This window comes from Magnolia sinica, chromosome 8 (genome assembly GCF_029962835.1).
Source record: "Magnolia sinica isolate HGM2019 chromosome 8, MsV1, whole genome shotgun sequence".
NCBI lineage: Eukaryota > Viridiplantae > Streptophyta > Magnoliopsida > Magnoliales > Magnoliaceae > Magnolia > Magnolia sinica.
In genome coordinates, this window is record NC_080580.1 from 12,669,467 (window position 1) to 12,689,956 (window position 20,490).

At 42.0% G+C, this 20,490-nt stretch overlaps 1 protein-coding gene across 4 annotated transcripts in view; it reads left to right on the forward strand.

The window, feature by feature from the left end:
• Positions 1 to 18,790: 18,790 nt before the first annotated feature.
• The window catches only part of LOC131252904 (transcription factor-like protein DPB), a 39,399-nt gene continuing 37,699 nt past the window's right edge, over positions 18,791 to 20,490 (forward strand). For all 4 annotated transcript variants that reach the window (XM_058253672.1, XM_058253674.1, XM_058253673.1 and 1 more), the window contains exon 1: positions 18,791 to 19,004. The gene's annotated coding sequence lies outside the window, so the exon portion shown is untranslated. The remainder of the gene's footprint in view (positions 19,005 to 20,490) is intronic.

The following is a 20,490-nucleotide window of genomic DNA, read 5'->3' on the forward strand; positions in this document are numbered from 1 at the left end:
GCATGTTTGCATTGACTATAGAAAATTGAACCAGGTCACAAAGAAGGACCATTTCCCTCTACCATTCATTGATCAAGTTTTAGAGAGGGTAGCAGGTCACTCCTATAGTTTTCTTAATAGATATTCTGGATATAACCAAATAGAGATAGCCCTTGGAAGACCAAGAGAAAACCACGTTCACTTGTCTATTTGGCATGTTTGCTTTCAAACAGATGCCATTTGGATTGTGTAACGCCCAAGCAACTTTCCAACAGTGTATGTTAAGTATTTTTTTAAATATGGTTGGGAAGTTTTTTGAGGTTTTCATGGACGACTTCTCTGTATTTGGGAGTAGTTTTGAGGAATGCCTCAACAATTTATCTCTTGTCTTGTCTAGGTGTGAAGAGAAACACCTTGTCTTAAATTGGGAGAAATGTCATTTCATGGTTCAAAAGGGAATTGTTTTGGGCCATGTTATCTCCAAAAATGGAATCGAGGTAGATCGCTCAAAACTTGACATTATAGCTAATCTACCTATCCCCCGAACTGTTAGAGATATTAGATCACTTATAGGGCATGCTGGTTTTTATAGAAGATTCATCAAGGACTTTAGTGTTATTACTAGACCCTTGACTAATCTTCTTCAAAAGGATGTTCCATTTAAGTGGACAGATGAGTGTGCAAGTGCTTTTAATAAAATTAAATCATCCCTTACCACTGCACCTATCATGCGTCCACCGATTGGACACTTCCTTTTGAACTAATGTGCGATGCAAGTGATTATGCCATAGGGGCTGTTTTGGGCCAAAGGAAAGATAAACGGCCCTACGTTATTCACTATGCGAGTAGAACTCTAAACTCGGCCCAAGTGAACTACTCAACAACTGAAAAAGAGTTACTTGCAGTAGTTTTTGCTTTGGATAAGTTTAGGTCCTACTTACTGGGATCCAAAGTGGTCATTTTCACGGACCACTCGGCTTTGAAATATTTGTTATCTAAGAAAGATGCAAAGCCGAGACTTTTGAGATGGATCCTCCTACTCCAAGAATTTGAATTAGAGATAAAAGATAAGAAAGGAGTAGAAAACGTAGTGGCCGATCACCTTTCTAGATTGGTGTTAGATGATTCCACTGAGGAAATGCATATCCAGGACACTTTCCCTGATGAACAATTATTTGCGATCTCTAAATTACCTTGGTATGCGGATATAGTGAACTATCTTGTAACGGGAAAAATGCCATATCATTGGAAGTTACAAGATAGGAAGCGTTTTGAAACCGAGGTTAGGAACTTCTTCTGGGATGACCCGTATTTATATAAATATGGGACTGATCAAATTTTTAGACGTTGTGTCCCAGAGGATGAAGTTCGAAGTGTTATTTCTTTTTGTCACATGGAAGCATGTGGTGGCCATTTTTCTGCTAAGAAAACCACTGCAAAAATCCTGCAATGTGGTTTTTACTGGCCCACCATGTTTAAAGACACCCATGTTTTCTGTGTTGCTTGTGATAGATGTCAAAGGTTGGGAAGAGTGTCCCGGCGCAACATGATGCCTTTATCCCCAATTTTACCATTGGAGATTTTTTATTGTTGGGGTATTGATTTTATGGGCCCATTTCCATCTTCTTTTGGATTTCTTTATATATTGGTTGGTGTGGACTATGTTTCAAAGTGGATTGAGGCAGTTCCAAGTAGGACCAATGACAACAAAGTGGTCATACGATTCCTCAAGGAAAATATTTTTGCTAGATTTGGAACTCCAAAGGCCATCATTAGTGATGGCGGGTCTCACTTTTGCAATAGAACATTTGAGGCTTTGATGAAGAAATATGGCATCAAGCATAAAGTGAGCACCCCATACCACCCACAAACGAGTGGGCAAACTGAGATTTCTAATCGGGAAATCAAACATATTTTAGAGAAAACTATAAGGCCGGATAGGAAGGATTGGTCCCTCAGACTATCCGACGCTTTATGGGTTTATAAGACTGCTTATAAGACCCCGATTGGAATGTCTCCATACAGATTGGTGTATGGGAAGGCTTGCCACTTGCCTGTGGAATTGGAACATAAAGCCTACTGGGCAATAAAAAAATTAAACTTTGATATGGATCAAGCAAGTGGACAAAGGAAATTAGAGTTAAATGAATTAGAGGAGTTGAGGAGAGACTCCTATGAAAATTCTAAAATCTACAAAGAGAGGATCAAAGCTTTTCATGACAAAAATATCCTGAGGAAGAATTTTGAACCTCAGCAAAAGGTCCTATTGTACAATTCCCGTCTCCAGTTCTTTCCGGGAAAGTTAAGATCAAGATGGACAGGCCCCTTCATTGTGAAGAATGTTTATACTCATGGGGCTGTTGAAATTGAGAATCCACGTAATGGCAATGTGTACAAGGTTAATGGTCAGAGATTGAAGCCTTATGTGGAAAACTTTCATTTAGGAGAGGAGTCCGTCCCTCTTCATGAGCCAGAATATTCAGAATGATGCTCCTGGTCTGACGGAGCATTTGTGTAGGATTTGTATCATATTCAATTTTTTTAGTGTCACATAGCAGGTGAGTTTTTCATGGCAGGTACTATCCACCATTTCTTTTATTTTTATTGTTCTCTACATTACATTATCATTACATTGGGGACAATGTAGATTTTAGGTTGGGGTGTGTGGATAGTCATCCATGTGTAAGTTTTTTTTTTTTTTTGGGAGTTTCAGTTTATTTTATTATTATTTTTATTATTTTTAGGTTTCAGTTAGGTTTAAGTTTATTTTTTTTTTAGGTTTATGAAAAAATATATATAAAAAATTTCAACACTTTCAAAATAATATTTTTATATATAAGAATGTGAACATGATATTTTGCGAATTCCAAAGGCAAATTTAATACTTAGTCTAGGTTGATAGTAGTCAGAAATCTGACAACTGAAAATTATAAAATTAAGTTTAATTATCTAATCACTAGTTTAAAGTGAGTTGTAATTTAATGTATTGAATTCACAATACAACCTAGCTAACTAAGTGAGGAATATGATATGTGAATTAAAATAACAACTTTTGATTCAACCAAGGTTGAATGAACTAGTACCATTGATATATGTTTAAAAGAGAGAATATTGAAGGAAAAAGAAAGTGATGGAAAAAGAAAAATTTATTATAGAGTATGAATGCAATGACCATAATAATCATGTCAGTAATCCGGAGTAAGAATACCTAAGTATCCATTACTGTTACCATTACAAGTACGATACCTTAGGTTATGAAGCAAACTCGGTGGAAATCTTCATCTAAGGGTGGTCTATAATAATGAGGATATGATGATAAAAGAAGAAATGTCATAAAAAAATGAGATAACTAGAGATTTCATATTCTTGGGATGATTGAAAGGAGTTAGGATAGGGAACATGCATATTTCTCAAAGTTAGACTAGTGTCACGAAGCACCTAAGTATATTGGGTTATAACTATTCTAAATTTTGATTAGGTCTCTGAACTCAAGGATGTAATGGATTAAAAAATTAAGATTCTAGCTAACTTCATATCTAGGGTAAGTATTGTTTTGTTTTGGAATTCATATGATTAATGGAGGCATAATTGTATAAATTTTATAGTGTTGAACTATTTTTCATGTTTCAATGTTTGTGGGTAACATTTCTGGAACCCTCACGAGACTATAACTCGTCCACTAGGGGAAACCTAGGGGTTTAAAGGCTTGTTGCATAAGTTAAATGCAATCGAGATTACCTACGAAAGTGGTGTTAGAATTTTGTTTTCATTTTAATTTTGTTTCTAAAATTAATTTTTATTTTTCTTCACTTATTTTGCTCGGGACTAGCAAAATGCTGGTTGGGGGGTGTGTTAAGACTCAAATATTGCATAATTTTCGCTATTTATATCTTGGTTTTATGAACATAAATCATCTTAATATTCTATTTTACTCATGTATGTGTTGCAAGGTGAATTTAAAAGCTTGGATTGAAAAAGGTGTTAAAAAGTAAGAATTTGATGCTCAAATTCACCAAGGCAATGGATGGATCTTAGGAGATCAAGATTGAAGAATTCACATGCCAAAGATCCAAGAAAACCAAGCGAGGAATGAAGAGAATCGAAGATTTGAAGTGAAGAATCCTGAAATCGTCCTAAAAAAGTGTATTTTGAAGCTGTGAAGTTTATTTTGGAAAACTGCGCAGCAGGAAGTCTGTTTTAAACGAACTATGCAGCGAGAAGTCTATTTTAAGAAAATACGTATATTTGAGGCGTTTTCTAGGGTTTTCAACTTTGTACGAAGTTTGGAGTTCCCTACTTATAAATAGGGCCTCCTAGGGCATTCTAAAGCATCATTAGAAGCATTCAAGAGCAATATTTAGGGTTTTTAAAGAGTTTTTAGTTTTATTAAAGCTTTATAAGTTGTTTCTTTCCTTTTAGATCTTTTTTATTTACAATTTTTCTTCTTTCTTTCTTGTTGCTTTTTATTTCTGCAATTTAATTATGTTTTTCTAAGTTCCCTCTAGCCCAAGCTAGAAGGGAAGCACATGGGTTTAATATTTCTTTAAATTATGATGATTGATTGTTTTAATGATGAGAATAATGGTGTATGCATATTATCTATTATTTAGGTTTTGTTTTTATCCTCTTGTAAGATCCATATGTTTCCATCATATGAGATTTACATTAATGGATAGACTTACCCTAGATTAATCAGATTTCTAGATAGGAGATGTTCTCAACTGTTATATTTCTTTGATATTCATTATCCTATAGATATTGAATACTTAAAATCAGCGCTTGAGAATATATGTCAATGATGCAAATCTATTATTTTCTAATCTTTTATATCATTTATTAAAATATTTAAAGTGTTTTATTTTTCGATTAGGTGACCATAGTGCTCGGATCCTAGTTGTGTTATCCAAGTCATCATGATTTTGGAACATTAATCTATGTGTGGAACTTTGAAGCTTGGGTGTTTTTTATTCAATTGAATTACATCCATTCAAAAATCAAAAAATCAAATCATCAGTTTAGTTTTTATTCATTAGTTTGTTTTGCATTTGATTTTTTCTTACTCGGAGGCATTTGACAGGATGAGTATCGATAGGTCACGACTCAAGCCTATTCGAACCCCGCTGCATGGCTTTGCAGGTGACAAGGTCATCTCGGAAGGGGCAATCTCCCTCCTGGTCACATCTGGAGAAGGACAGAATCAGGTCACCATGTTGGTGGATTTCTTGGTAGTGAATACACCATCAACACACAACGTCATCATCGGGTGTTTGTCTCTTAATGCCATGAGGGCAGTGGTATCCACATACCACCTTATGATGAATTTCTTGGCCGTAGGAGGAGTCGGCTATGTCCGAGATGATCAGCAGGAGGCTCGGCGCTGCTATGGAGGTCAGAAAGAGTTCAGTAAAGTAAGCCTTCATGATAGGTTCGCTCGACTCCAGAGAAGGTACCTTGATGGAGGGCTCTCCCGTCGAGGACCTACTCTCCTTCCCACTTGACGATGCCGATCCGACCAAGATGGTTTAGCTCGAGTCAGCATTGAGTGCCAAGCAACAGAGTGGAATGTTGAGTTTCCTGCGACAATATAGATGTCTTTGCATGGTCCCACCAAGACATACTGGGCATAGCCTCCAAGGTCATGGTCCACAGGTTGAATGTGGATCCAGAGTACAAACCAATTAAGCAGAAGAGGAGGACTTTCGAGCCCAAGAGGTATGCGGCGATTGCTGAGGAGGTTACGAAGCTCCTCGACGCCATCTTTATAGAAGAGGTCCACTACCTAGACTGGATCTCCAACATTGTACTTGTCAAGAAGGCCAATGGGAAATGGCGCGTATGCGTAGACTACTTTGACCTTAAGAAGGCAAGCCCCAAGGATAGCTTTCCCCTCTCGAGGATCGACCAATTAGTCGATAGTACGGTCGAGCATGAGCTCCTATCATTCATAAATGCGTACTCCGGCTACAACCAGATAGACATGCATCCCTCGGATAAGTTGAAAACTGCGTTTGTCACAGACAAAGGGCTGTACTGTTACGGGTTATGTCATTTGGGTTGAAAAATGCAGGGGCGACTTATCAGCAATTGGTGAACATGATGTTCGCTCAACAAATCGGCAGGACCATGGAAGTCTATGTCGATGACATGCTTGTAAAAAGTATCGGTCAGCGGATCACACCTCAGACCTAGCCGAGGCCTTCTCCATTATTCGGAAGTATCAGATGAGGCTGAACCCCTCAAAATGCGTATTTGGAGTGAGTTCGGGCAAGTTCTTCGGCTTTCAAGTTAGCCAAAGAGGTATTGAGGCCAACCCAGAGAAGATAAAAGCTATTCTAGATATGAGTTCGCCTCGGAACCTGAAAGAGATACAGCGCCTAACGGGAAGAGTAACCACTCTTAACCGTTTCATCTCCAGGGCCACTGACAAGTGTCTCCCTTTCTTCAAGCAATTAAAAGGTAGTAAGAAGGCAAAGTGGACTCCCGAGTGTGAGTAGGCATTTTAACAATTGAAGATGTATCCGGTATCACCCCCTCTGCTATCTAAATCGGAGAAGGGAGAGTTGTTGTTTCTATACCTAGTTGTATCCCCCTCAGCCGTCAGCTCAGCGCTCATCAAAGAGTCGAAGGGGAAGCAACACCTAGTTTAATATGTCAGCAAGGCACTAATCCCGACAGAGACAAGATATCCCATTATGAAAAAGCTTGCCTTGGCCTTGATCACTTCAGCTCGGCGGTTGCGCCTATATTTCTAGGCACATCTCATATGTGTCCTCACAGAGGTGTTACAGAAGCCAAAGGCGTCCGGGCGATTGGTTAAATGAGCAGTCGAGCTTGGTGAGTTTGATATCGAATATCAACCAAGGGTGGCTATCAAGGGCCAAGCCGTGGTCGACTTTATCACAGAGTTCACTGCTCAAAATAGTGAAGACGAGTCATCAAGTTCAGAGGTATCTACCGACCAGGCAGAGGACTCGGTGGTTCAACCCATTCCTCAGCCTGAAGAGGTGGCCAAGTCAAAAGATGCATGGACATTGTATGCAGATGGTTCGTTGAACTCTAAGCGTTAGGGGGGGGGGGGAGGGGCTAGGATCATCCCGGTTGCTCCCGACGCGATGACGATCCAGTATGCCGTCAGACTCGGATTCCGAGCCTCAAATAATGAAGCGGAATACGAGGCACTATTGGCCGGGCTCAGATTGGCGGTCAACATGAGGGTCCGAGTCCTAACCGTTAAGTGCGACTCCCAGCTAGTCATGAATCAGATAACCACTGAGTATGAAGCGAAAGAAGCCAGGATGATAGCTTACTTAAGCAAAGCTCGGGACCTGATTGGAAAGTTCCAGGAATGCAATGTCAGCCAGATCTCGAGGACTGAGAACTCATGGGCCGATACACTCGTTAAGTCGGCCTCAGTGACCGAGGGAAGAATTCTGAGATTCGTTCCAGTGGAGTTCTTAGATAAGCCAAGTATCGATGATTGCATTCCAGATGTCGTCTAACCCGTGCAAACTATTTCGAGTTGAATGTATCCGATCATAGAATTCCTCGGGGATCTGGAAGCTTGTCAGTTGAGGATCAGATTGGCTCGGTATGTTATCATTTGGGACACATTATACAAGAGGGGGTTCTCCCAATCTTATCTGAGGTGTCTAAGGCCAGATGAGGCAGACTATGTGATCAGAGAAATTCATGAAGGAATATGCGGTAATCATTCCGGGGGCAGGGCCTTAGCACAGAAAATCATTCACCAGGGGTACTTCTGGCCAACAATACAGGCTGACTCCAGTGACTTCACTCGGAGGTGCAACAAGTGTTAAAGATTTGCAGCTATCCCCAGACAACTAGCCAAGGAACTGACCCCGATGACTGGATCGTGGCCATTTGCTCAGTGGGGGATTGATATCATCGATCCCCTGTCACAGGGTAAGGTTCAGATGAAATATGCAATTGTGGCGGTGGATTACTTCACCAAGTAGGCTGAAGCGGAGCCCGTCGCCAAGATCACCGAGCAGAAGATAACAAACTTCTTTTGGAAGAACAGAATTTGTCAGTTCGGAGTCCCGCATACCATTGACTCGGACAACAAGAAGTAGTTCGACAATGACAAATTCAGAAGCATGTGTCAGAACCTCAGAATCAGGAATGCCTACTCATCACCTTGGCATCCTCAGTCAAATGGTCAAGTGAAGGCAATGAATAAGATCATAAAAGGCCAACTCAAGACTAGATTGGAAAAGGTAAAAGGGCTCTAGGCCGACGAGCTCCTGTTTGTGTTATGGGCATACAGGACCACAGCTCGAATGATAATGGGAGAGACGTCATTCTCCCTCTCTTATAGGATTGAAGCAATTGTCTCAGTCGAGATCGAACTTCTCACCACTCGAGTGCAGTCATATCACGATGGGCAGAACTCCGAGCAGATGGCGACGAGCCTCGACTTCATTAAAGAACTAAGGGACGCCGCTAAGTTGCAGATCGCTTCTCGACATCAGCAGGTCACTCGCTTCTATAACTCCATGGTCAGAGTGAGGCGATTTCGACTAAGGGACTTAGTCCTGCGTCGCGTGTTTCAAAACACGTCAGAACCAGGGGTGGGAACCCTAGGACCTAATTGGAAAGGTCCTTACCAAGTCATAAGCTCAGCAAAGCATGGCTCTTACCGACTTGAGGACTTAGAAGGACGACCTCTACCATATCCTTGGAACTCCGAGCATCTAAGGATATACTACCCATGAAAAAGCTATGTAAATCGTTTCGTTTCGTCAAGAGTCGACAACCTTAATAAAGGATGTTCTCTTTCTTGCAAGTCATCTGTTTCGTTCTACTCAGCATATCTACTCAGCCTATACGGGACTTCCATTCCAAGGAATGAGCCGACCATTCAACAATGAATGCTACGAAGAGCCATCCCTTATGTGCAGGGATGGGACTCTTCAGTAGGCTGACTCTTAAAGAAGAGATTGACCTACTATCCAACGAGTAATAATATATACAGTCTACGCATTCAATTAGCATTAAGTATTTACGCATTCAACAGAATCATCATCATCTACAAACTTATAAAATATCCAGAGTAATGCCGAGCTGTTGCAATATCCACCAAATCCCAAAATTTTGTTTATAAAAGGAAAAGGAGTTGGTTAATTAGTAGGAGGATGGCTAGTCACAGGAGGCTGAGTTGTTGGAGGAGCTTCGGAGTTGGGGGCTCGGCTGGAGGGGACTTCCTTGGCTAGTTGCTTTTCTACTTTTATTAGTGGTGAAGGCGTCGAGGCTGAGGTTCGGGTACAATTCCCAGACGTTTGTTACACAGGCATTGTAGCCACAGTAGTAGAACTTGCTAGCCTCGGCGGCCCTTTCCGCTGAGGCTTTGTATTCCTCGACAGCAACAACGGTCATCGAAGCAGCAAAGGCTTCGAACTCGGCACGCTGAGCAGCCACCGCCCTCGTAACTTCAGCCTTCAACTCCGTTGCAGCATCAGTCTTGGCTTGCTCTAGCTCAGCTTTCATTAGGGCGTTGTGCTCCTCCATGAAACCAAGGTCGGCCTTGGTCTTGGCGAGCTCGGACTCCGCCCCCTCACAATGGCTCCCAAGCTCAATGATGTCTCCCTGGTAGAGCAGCTCCTTGACCTTCGCCTTGGACCATTAGCCTCACAACTCCTCCCGCTCTGGCCTAAGCTCCTCAATCTCAGCTCGGAGAGCCTCGATCTCCTGGTCCTTCCGGGTTATCTCTCAGAACCACTCCCGGGTCGAGAGGAACATAGGCACCGACTGAATTAGAAGAAGCTATTATCAGATTGAGGAAACAACTCAAAGTTATCCAAAGTTAAATGAAAGCGTGCATGAATGTTACATTATAGTAGACGGAGGCGATGTCATTGATGAAAGATTCGTGTTGCCGAGTAAGCAAGTCAGCGATCTCCTCCTCCAGGGCATGCTTAATTGCCTAGTTGACCATGCTAGACATGTGATAGCCCGTCGACAACCTACCCCCTCGGGGAGAGTGGCAGATCTTGCCGCCTCCCCGACTCCACTTGCCGCCGACGCTGGAACCTTGGCCATGGCGGCATCCTCTCCCTCGCGCGCTTCCTCCCGCTTAGAGGAAGAATGTATCGCGATTGTTCGGGGTTCAGAGTGGGCGACAAGAGGGACCTCGGGGGTCCGAGTAGGGATAATGGAAGCTTGGTCTGTCGGGGGAGGGATGACATCAGGAACTGCTACAACCCCACCCTCCGGGGGCACATCAACAGCCGCGACCACAGAGACTCTGACCTGAGGGGTCTCTTTCCTCTTCCGAGAAGTAATTTTAATTCCAGGAGGCTCGGATTGTAACATTTCTTGGACAGTTGGAACCTTCCTTTTTCTCGATCCGAAAGCCTCGGCCATACCCGCATAAGCATTGAAGGTTAGAAAAGTTTCGAGGACTAAAGAAATTCAAGTACATCAGAAGTAATACTAACTCAGAGCAGAGGCGAAAGGTCTATGTCGACAGAGCCCGGACTGGTGGAGGTTATCTGGGGTAATCCTCCTAAAGCAACCTCATCCTGACAACTTGGGATTTGAGGTATGAAGAGAGTTGGGGGGGCTCCCTTCGAGAAAGCTGCAAGAAAAAATAAGATCCGATCGGAGCAGAACCAATCAAGAAAATAAATAATCAACAACTATCTCTCGAAATCCGACTTGGAAGGGAGCATTTGGTGGGTACTCGGACCCGTAGGTTTCCGACTTCAGCAGTCGACGCTTCCCACTCCCCTAAAGCCCAGAACCACTTATTCTTCCAATATTTGTTGGAATATGGGAGTCTAAGGATGAGACTTGAGCCTTGATGGGCTCTAGTGGCAAAATAATACCAACATGGCTCGTTACGGTTGCACTTGGCTTTGTACAAAGATAAGAACTTGTCGAGCGTCGGTTCCTGGTTCCGGGCTTGATGCCATATCATATACGAGGCCATTAAGATCCTCCAAGCATTGGAGACGAGCTGACCCGGAGCTAGCCTTAATCGCGCCGTCAAAGCTTGGAGGAAGGGATGCAGCAGAAGTTGGAGGCCACATTGTAAGGTGCAGATGAAGATGGCAACGTCGCCCTCAGCAGGGTCTCTAGGGGCATCATGGGGGGCTAGGGCTCATATGTTCATGTAGTCTGGGATCTGGAACTCCTCACGAATTTGAGCCATCTGGGACAAAACCAGCACGGAGCCCCCAGGAATGAGCTCTTCTGATCAACCGCCCGATGACCTGGCTAAGGCTCTCCCCATCGGGTCTTGGGGTATTCTTTTTTAACCTTTTGGGCGTGAGCTGGCTTTATGGCCCTTCCCCTATTGCGGGCGCGGGTAGAGTGGGATTGCCTCCAGAGGCCCCTCCAAAGCCCCAAGCCTGGAGTCCAGGCTCTCGGGCTCGGACTCTTCCTAGTAGCCACGAGCTTCCTGGGCATCATCTAAGCCGTCCGACATTGCAATCGAAAGACAAAGGGGAAAGAGAACGGAAGAAGAGTGGAAAGGGAAAGAACTCACTGGAAATTGCCGCTCTAAGGAACTTCTAGAAACAAGAGGCTTTCAAAGCTTTCAGGGCATAGAAACATTCAGAGGAAGGAAAGAGTGATTTATATAGCCCTAGCGTAACCGTTCGTAATCATTGTGAACAGCTGTCTCTGAAGTCGAACCAACATGAGCTGATTAGAAAAACACATGGCAACAGGCCATTAGTTGTTTGTGCCCCGAGCCATGTGTCGTCGATCAGTCGTTATGCTTCAACTCATCCATGCGGCAGTCCTGTACTAGCTTTGGCGATTCGAATCTCTAACTGCTGCCACGTGCTTAGCGATAATAGGCTCGTAGTCGAAGGGATGCAATAATACATCACCTCCATGATGAAAGGATATAAATGCGACTGTACAACATGACCTGAGCAGGTTGACTCTTCATTACAAGAGATGCAATAGATCGCTTCCCCAGGTATTTACTCCCTGAGTCCGAGCTCGCACCTAGAGAGTAGGGGGCTTCTGTTATGGAAGAGTTTACATGTCACTCCAAGCCGATCATGTTACACTTCGAGTAGTTGGGGTTAGCGAAGCATTACGCAGTATGGTGAATCTCCTCCGAACCTCGAGTAAAGTGCGATCAGGTTCATAATAGAAATATGATGCCAAGCTCTCCCTCCGAGTTTTGACGGAAGGGATACCGTTGTGAGGACCAACCACTAAGACCATTTCAAGGTAAACCTCATATCATTCTTGACAACGCGTCCATAAGATAACTGCTTAACCGCCTACACCTGCATGACATCCCCACGATCTCTATTTGCATGACCTCCGTCGTTTGCAGTTGAGGCCTAAGGAGGTGCCGAGAATAACAGGCATGTCTACTTTAGATGAAAGGTATAAATAGGATACATATCTATTGGAACAGGTACGCAATCTCTCGCACCCTAAACCTACATTACGCTACTTAAACCCAGATTCTTAGCCTAACTTTCGCATCGGAGGATTCCCTGCTCTTGCTAGGGTCTCCTTTGTCTTCCTCTTATTACAGGGCCCAAGGTCTATTCTGAGTACTAGGAGCTCGATAGAGGGTGGTCCAGATTTTAGCATTAACATATGTCATCCATAATGTGAAGAACACCATCAATGGGAACACCATCAATGATTATTATCTTTTATGCGGGGCCTATCCATGTCCACTACCCATCACATGGAATCCGCATTTGAGATGTCAATCGTATAGGCTCTACCTTCAAAGTGGGTTGTCCATCACGTGGGGCCCACTTTTGATGTCCGCTATCCATTGCGTGCCGATCTTGCTTATGGGTGCCTTTTCAGGGCTTCCACGGTGTGTTTGATGGCTTGGGGTACAATATGTATGACTCTAAGTCGCCAATCGGCACTAATCAATTACTTAGATTTCCACAATTGGCTAGACCTGAATAAGCCTTAGGAGAATGAATCATTGGATTCCTTATCTTAAAACAACTTTCAATCTGCAAAAAAGAAAAAAGAAAAAGAAAAAAGAAAAAAAGATGAGGGATCACGTATACAGAGAGGGAATGTGTACACCCTTTCTGTCCGTACAAGTGTACGGTCTTTAATCACAAGACTAAATGAAATATTAGGGATTGGATTAGTTCTTATGCAAGGATGATAAGAGCAAATTTGTAATATAATGTGGTGATGTAATGTCTTCTACAAACTATAAGTGATGGAGCGGGTCAGTTCGAGTTTTTTATGGGTAAGATCCAATACACTGGTGAGCCTCATAGCATACACTTGGGTTGACTAGACCAATAGGTGGGTTGAAAGTGAATATGATGATGCATGTATGAATGAAGTTGAGTAGAGAATGGTCAATGGGTGGACGAGCTTGTTGTAAGGAATGATTCGAGTGGGCTAGATCATCCCTTCGATGGCTCGAGTAGCTAAAGTTGGTGCTTGACTAAGTAAACCTAAGGCTTAATGGGCTTTCTCTCTTGCACTCTTCCTCTCCTCGGTGGCTGGATGAACTTAAAGGAGGGGTGAATATGGGTGTGAGGTGATGATTAAGAGGCTAAGAGATGTTTTGGAAAAAAGAGAAGAATGTGATATTTATAGGATTGTTGGATGACTTTTTGGTGATTTGTCGAAACTCTAAAAATAAAAGAAGCTTTGAGGGCTAGGATTGGCTATGAGAATGAGATTGCAATGTTGCACAATATAGGTGGTTGGATTGAGGGACAAAAGTCATAATTTTGGGTAAGAAGAAGGGCAACGAGGTCATTTCACCTTCCAACGTGTTTGTCAATGTATGCATGCTGACATCATCGCCCACCCAACCCCTCTATGAAAAATGGTGGATGTCCACGTGGCGAGCGATACATGATGCGTTGTCCACCACATGGATGGGCCCACCTTTCACATGGGTGTTCTTACGATGGCATCCCCCCTAGTTCACTTAGATTTGTTTTATTGCGATCATAAGTGCTAATGGGACTAGGCTTAGGCTTGGACGGATGCTCCTATCATGCTCTAATAAGCTTGTCAACCTAGGTGGGGTGTCTATAGGGCGTGCCTTATATGTGGATCATCCATCATGTTAAACTTTGGATGTGGATGGTCCATTAGGTGGGGACCCACTTGATGTGGATTGTTCATCATGAGGGGCCACTTTGATGTAGGCTATCCATCATGTAAGGTGCAGTCTGTCCATTATATGGGCCACCTTAATGTGGACCATTCATTTGTGGGGCCCCACCTTCAATACGAGTCATTCATCATGTGGGCCCGCCTTTGATGTCAACCGTCCATCAAGTAGCCCACTTTTGAATCTTTGATGTCCGTCATACCTTTGATGTGGATTGTCCATCAAGTGGGGCCCACTTTACGTGGATGGTCCATCTTGTTGGGCCACACTTTGATGTGCGTCATCCATCGCATGGGGGGCACCTTCATATATGGGTTGTTCATCATGCGGGCGCACCTTTAATGTCCACCATCCATCACGTGGGTTCCACTTTTGCATCACGTGGGGCTCACTTGATGTGGATAGTCCATCATATGGGACCATATTTTGATGTGGGCCATCCATCATATGGGACCCACCTTTGTTGGTCACCATCCATCACGTGGGTCCCACCTTTTTTGTGGATTGTCCATCATGTTCGCCCAACCTTTAATATGGGTCGTTCATCGCGTGGGCCCACCTTTGATGTTAACCTTCCATCATGTGGTCCCACCTTCATTGTCCACCATCCATCATGTGAGTTTCACCTTTGATGTGGGCCATCCATTAGGTGGGGCATGCTTCATGTGGATCATCCATCATGTGGGGCCATACTTCGATGTGGGGCATCCATCATGTGAGTCCCACCTTTGATGTGATAGTACATCATGTGGGCCCACCTTGATGTGGAGCATTCCTTATATGGAGCCTCACCTTTTGTTCATGGTGTGAGCCTACCTAAAAGAAATTGTAAAGAAAAAATAAAAGACAATATGAGAAATACTTAAAAATTTTAAAGACAAACTAGTTTTTTTTTTTAAAAGTACCCACTTAAGCCAAACAACCTCTCAAAGAAAAAAGACACATCCATCATTTTTTTAAGAGCTTTTTTACCGGTTTTAAAAAATAAGTGGTACAGATAGATTTTTACTAAATAGTTCACATCTAAAATAAAAGTATATTTTTTCAAAATAAGTGAATAAACTCTTATTAGTAGAGATGCCAAATGGTCCCTTAGTGGGCTCTTGATTCTTTTAGAATGTGGAGCCCACAAAACTGAAACATTGTAGACCAAGGTGAGTCACCATTGAAACCTTCCCAGGACCTACAGTGATTTTTTTTTTTTTTATTATTATTATTTTTTTTTTGTTTTTGTTTTTGTTTTGGTCATCCAACATATTCATTGTCACACATATTAAATGAAGGGAAAACACAGATATCGGCCTTATCCAAAACTTTGATAGGCCTTGAATCTCTGCTGGTCTTGTGGTGTAGTCCGCTTCAACTTTCGATGCATTCTAATTTTGTGCCATGCCGTGAAATGAACTAGAAAAATGGATGAATGTGATGAAACATATACATAACAACAAGCTCCATGGTGATGTATGTAGCCAATCATGTCATTCATTTGTTTTGCTAACTGATTTTAGGGCATGAGCCCAAATTTGAGGCCGTTCCAAAGCTCAAGTGGACCGCACAACAAAAAATAGCGGGAATTGAAGGCCCACCATTAAAAACTTCTTAGGCCCCTAGAAGTTTTGGGTCAAGCTGATATTTGTGTAATCCCCTAATTCATGTTTGTGTGACCTTATGAATGGATTAGATGACAAATAAACACTCTTACGAGCTTTAGGAAGAAAAAACTTTTCACCAATGGACGTTTTAGGACCACTATTTATTGTGGTGTGGGCCACCTAAGCTTTGGATCAACCTCGTTTTTGGGTTTGCATCCTAAAATGCTCTAATAAAACCAATGTACAAAGTGGATATTTCACATACATCATGGTGGAGCCCACGAGTTTAAGTAATTCCTTTTGGGACTGCTTTTTCATGTTGAAATACTCATTGACCTCTCTCAACAATTATTTACAAGGTACTTAGGAAAAAAATAAAATCAAACACCCCAACTTATTTTATTTCCATTCATTTATTCTCATCCAAATGCATTTGAGAAGCCATTTACCTACATTTTCTCACTTGAACCACCCTTAAAACTCAAAAAGTTATAAAAGACAAGAATACATGGTAAGTTTCTTTTACGGTCCTAAACAGAAGGGATGGAAATTAACTTTAAGGGATTTTGACTGTACGCATCTCATGGTTTGGTCAAATTCCCTAAAGGAGTTCAACCCTTTAAATATTCCAAGGGTGGTCTTCTTACAAGCTTCAGAAAAAATTTCGGACCAAATTGTCATTGTCCTCAAATCAATAGTTGTACAGTTTAGAGTGTGGAAGAAGTTACGTATTATTTTAATCCTGAGAAAGTGACATGAACGAAAGTTTTTTTTAGCGTGGGCAAGGCCCAACTTGTACGGCCCACATTGATGTATGTGTATAATCCATTCCGCCCACCATTCTAACCATGTCATTTAAGGCTCAAGGGTTGAGGTTGTCATGTTATACGGGTCGTGGTTGTCATATTATATAGGTCGTAGTTGTCATGTTATATGAGTCGTGGTTGCCATGTTATATGGGTCGCGGTTGTTACATGTTCACTTTCTTTACTACCAAATGAAAGGTTAACTATTGGTACCATAGCCTAAGGCTCACGATGGAGTGATCTGCTCCATCCACCTTATCGGCCAACTCGTCGTGGGTCCAAAAAGTCCTGACTTAGGCAGTGTCCACTTATAACAAACATCACAGTAAGCTTGAAAAGTTTCAACAGTGGGTGCCACTATGACCATTCTTTTCTATTATGTGGCCCACATGAGCTCTGAATTAGGCTGATATTTGGCCCTTAACCCTAAAATGACATGGCAAAAAGGATGGGTGGCATGGATTATGCACATACATTAATGTGGGCCGCATGAGTTGGGCCTTGCCCACGCTCGTAAAGGCTTCCGTTTATTTCACTTTCTCGGAATTGAAATAACACGTAACTTCTTCCGCCCTCTAAACTATACAACTACTAATCTAAGGACAAAGGTATTTTGGTCCGAAAATTTTTCCGAAGCTTGTCATTAGGCCACCCTCGAAATATTTTAAAGGTTGAACCCCTTTAGGGAATTTGACCATACATTGAGGCTAGTACAGTCAAAATGCCTTACTTTAACTTACCCAAAGCAAAAAATAAATAAAATAAAATAAAATAAATAAAAAATCCGAATTTAAAGCCGTACTCCTTTAACTTACAACCCCAAGGGGTCGTTTGGCATCGCGGATTGGAGGGGATTGGATAGGGCTGCACATCGAACTGAGTCAAGTTAAGGTGGGTCAAGCTTGGCTTGACTTGTCCTTGCTCTTCTTGAGTTCGAGCTCGAGCTCGAGCTCAGCCTCAAGCTTACCATTGGAGCTTGTCTTGTTTGTTAAACCTTTTGAGTCGAGCTAGTGGATCGAGTCGAGTTAAGTCTACTCCCAACCCAACCCAACCTAACCTACACCTGACTCAACCCAGCAACCCAACCCCCAAATCAAATATTTAATTAGTAATATATATATATATATATATATATATATATATATATATATATAGAGAGAGAGAGAGAGAGAGAGAGAGAGAGAGAGAGAGGAGTCGGATGGAAGGGTGTCGGAGTATGGGATGCCGAGAGCATGGCAAGTTAGGTAAGGAAGGGAAAGGGTAAAGGGTAGGGTATGGTTTAAGTTTTAATTTTTAAAAATTTTAAATATAATAATAGATAATATAATATGTATTCGAGTTGAGCCGAGCTCGAGCTTCGAGCCATGCTGAGTTCGAGTCGAGTCGAGTCAAGCTCTACCATGTTCGAACTTGGCTTGTTTTCAAAACGAGTTGAGTCATATGAAGCTTGGCTCACCTTGAATCGCCATTCGAGTCAAGTCAAGTCGAGTTAGATCAAGCCAAACTGAGTGAGCTTTTCGAGCTAGCTTGACTTGTATACAGCCCTAGGATTGGAGGGGGTTTCAAATCCCCTTAGTTGTTTGGCAGTATAGAATAACTGAGGATTGCCAATCCAGGGGGTTTCCAATCCCCTCCTTGAGGGGGTTAGTAATCTACTGTGAGAGCTTGGATTACACCTAAAATCATTTCAATAGTTGCAGGTGTAACATGTATGTCATTGTACACTATCATTTTATTGGGCACATGGCCCACTAATGATGAGCAGCACTGTCCAAACATTGTCCATGTAAATTAGTACCGTCTAAACATTGTCCATATTAATCAACGATTAAAAATCATTGATTAGTCACTTAGACATGATCCTGTGCTTGCGGTCCATTTGAGACTTGAAATTTCATCATTTTCAGGTAAAGCATATATTTCAGCGAGCTTATCACAACCATAGCGTCAAAAATTATATATCTCACGAATTAGGGATATTAAAGTTGATTTAGTAATTAAATTCAAACACTCGTAAATATACCATGCATAAGTATTTTTGAATTAAAGTTGATTCACACTCCGGGTGCCAAACACACCGGGAGGATTGCCCATCCAGGGTTTCCAATCCTCGGGTTCCGAATCAAGGGGGTTCCAAATCCACGCTCCCAAGCAGGCCATGAAGCTCTCCGGAGAGGTGAGAGGTCCCTACCCCTTCGACCTCAAGCCCAAAATCCCAAAGCCCAAAGAAAAAAGCCCAGAACCCTGCTTCTTTGACTTCAAGCCCTAAGCTCTACAGCATCCCCAAAACCACTTTTCGATCCAAAACCACTTTTCGATTCGAGAAATCCACAAAGCTGTTGAAGAGGAGATTTTGGCCGATCAATCGACCCTACAAGAAGGTCTATTTTCTGTATCTTCAAGAGCATTGGAGCCCAAACGAAGGGAAATTTCGAAATTCCCCCTTTACGTCCGTACGGCTATGAAACTCCAAAATTCAGTTTTTTGATTGATTCTCTTCTCTTCTCGAGCTTGATAGAGGTATTTTCTTGCTCCTTAACATCTCTTAATGTGTTCCTTTTCATTTCGGATGAAAATTTATTGTTTTTTGGGATTTATTTTTTTTTCATTTTGTTTTTTCCTATGCAATGTTGTGAGATAGGATTTTTCTATTTTTTTTTTCTCGAAATTTCTCCCTCTCTCTCTCTCTCTCTCTCTCTCTCTCTCTCTCTCTCTTAAATGTATTTACGCACGCTGCTCCTCGTGTCGACCTGTTCAGCTCCAAAAAGAGTGGATTTCCCCTTGGTTGGACTCCGTTTCCACGAAGATTTAGTTAAAGAATCTTCTCATAAGGCCAATCGATCCCCTGTAATTTCGTCTTGAATGGTTTTCCGGATTGAGAGAATCGAATAGTCGATTCTTTTAAGGCTGGAAGCGTCATGCATTGAGTGCTAGGGCTTTCAAAAGACCGGCATGTTAGTTCTACACCATTTATAATGGTTGTAAGTGAGATTCTAAAGATATTTTCCATCCACAATAGGACGCACAATTTGGATGGTTTGGGCAGTTGCCACGTGTGAGGGAATAAGTCATCACCATTTTCAAATAGGTGTTGAATTGGGCTAGCTGTAAATGAAATACAGGTAAATGATTTAGATGCAGTATTTGGATGCTGAAAAATGCATGTAAATGATTACAGGCTGTAAATCATTTATGAAATCCCTTTGAAAAGCTGTGATTTCATTTACATGCAAATCATTTACAGCCCAATGGCTATAATTTTGAACTTTTAGCTGCAAATGAAATCCCTCTAAACAATTTACAGATTACCCAAACACAGACAACTATTTACCTATAAACAGATCACAACTTAGAGCTGGACTGGACAGGCTGTAAATGATTTACACCTGCAAATCATTTACCAGTGTAAATCATTTATCACTTACAAAATTTTCAGGCATCCAAATGAGCCTACGCTATAAAATCATGTAGTGTACGATATACAATGTATAGCCTACGCTACATAGGATTTGCTCTATTTGCGCACTTATCTAGTGCTATAGCTTTTCTACACACATTATTTAAAATACCATGCGATGTTATTGGCAATACCTGGGAATTTTATAATTCGTTAGCTAGAACAATTAGAGTAGATGAGGAGAACTGCTTCTGAATGCAGCCATTCGGCAGGGGGCTTCCTAGAGGACTCAAAGTAGGCTACAAAATCTCCCTCTTACCTCAAACACTACCTCTTTGTTCAGTTGTTATATTTGTATGTCCCTTGCCTGAGCAATGAGGGGTTTTTGAGAAATGAAGAGGCATGAATTTGCAGGTGAACCAAAGATAGTTATCACTCCTGGGAGAATGAGACTAAAGTCAAGTTCTTGAGTTCAGGCTATTGTACACAGCTTCAGCTATCATCTAAAGGATAGGACCTTTTGAGCCCTATTCATAGTTTTATTGCACATGACCACACTATCTAAAGTCTACTTTCCCTCATTTTATTACCTATTGGTGCTACACCTAA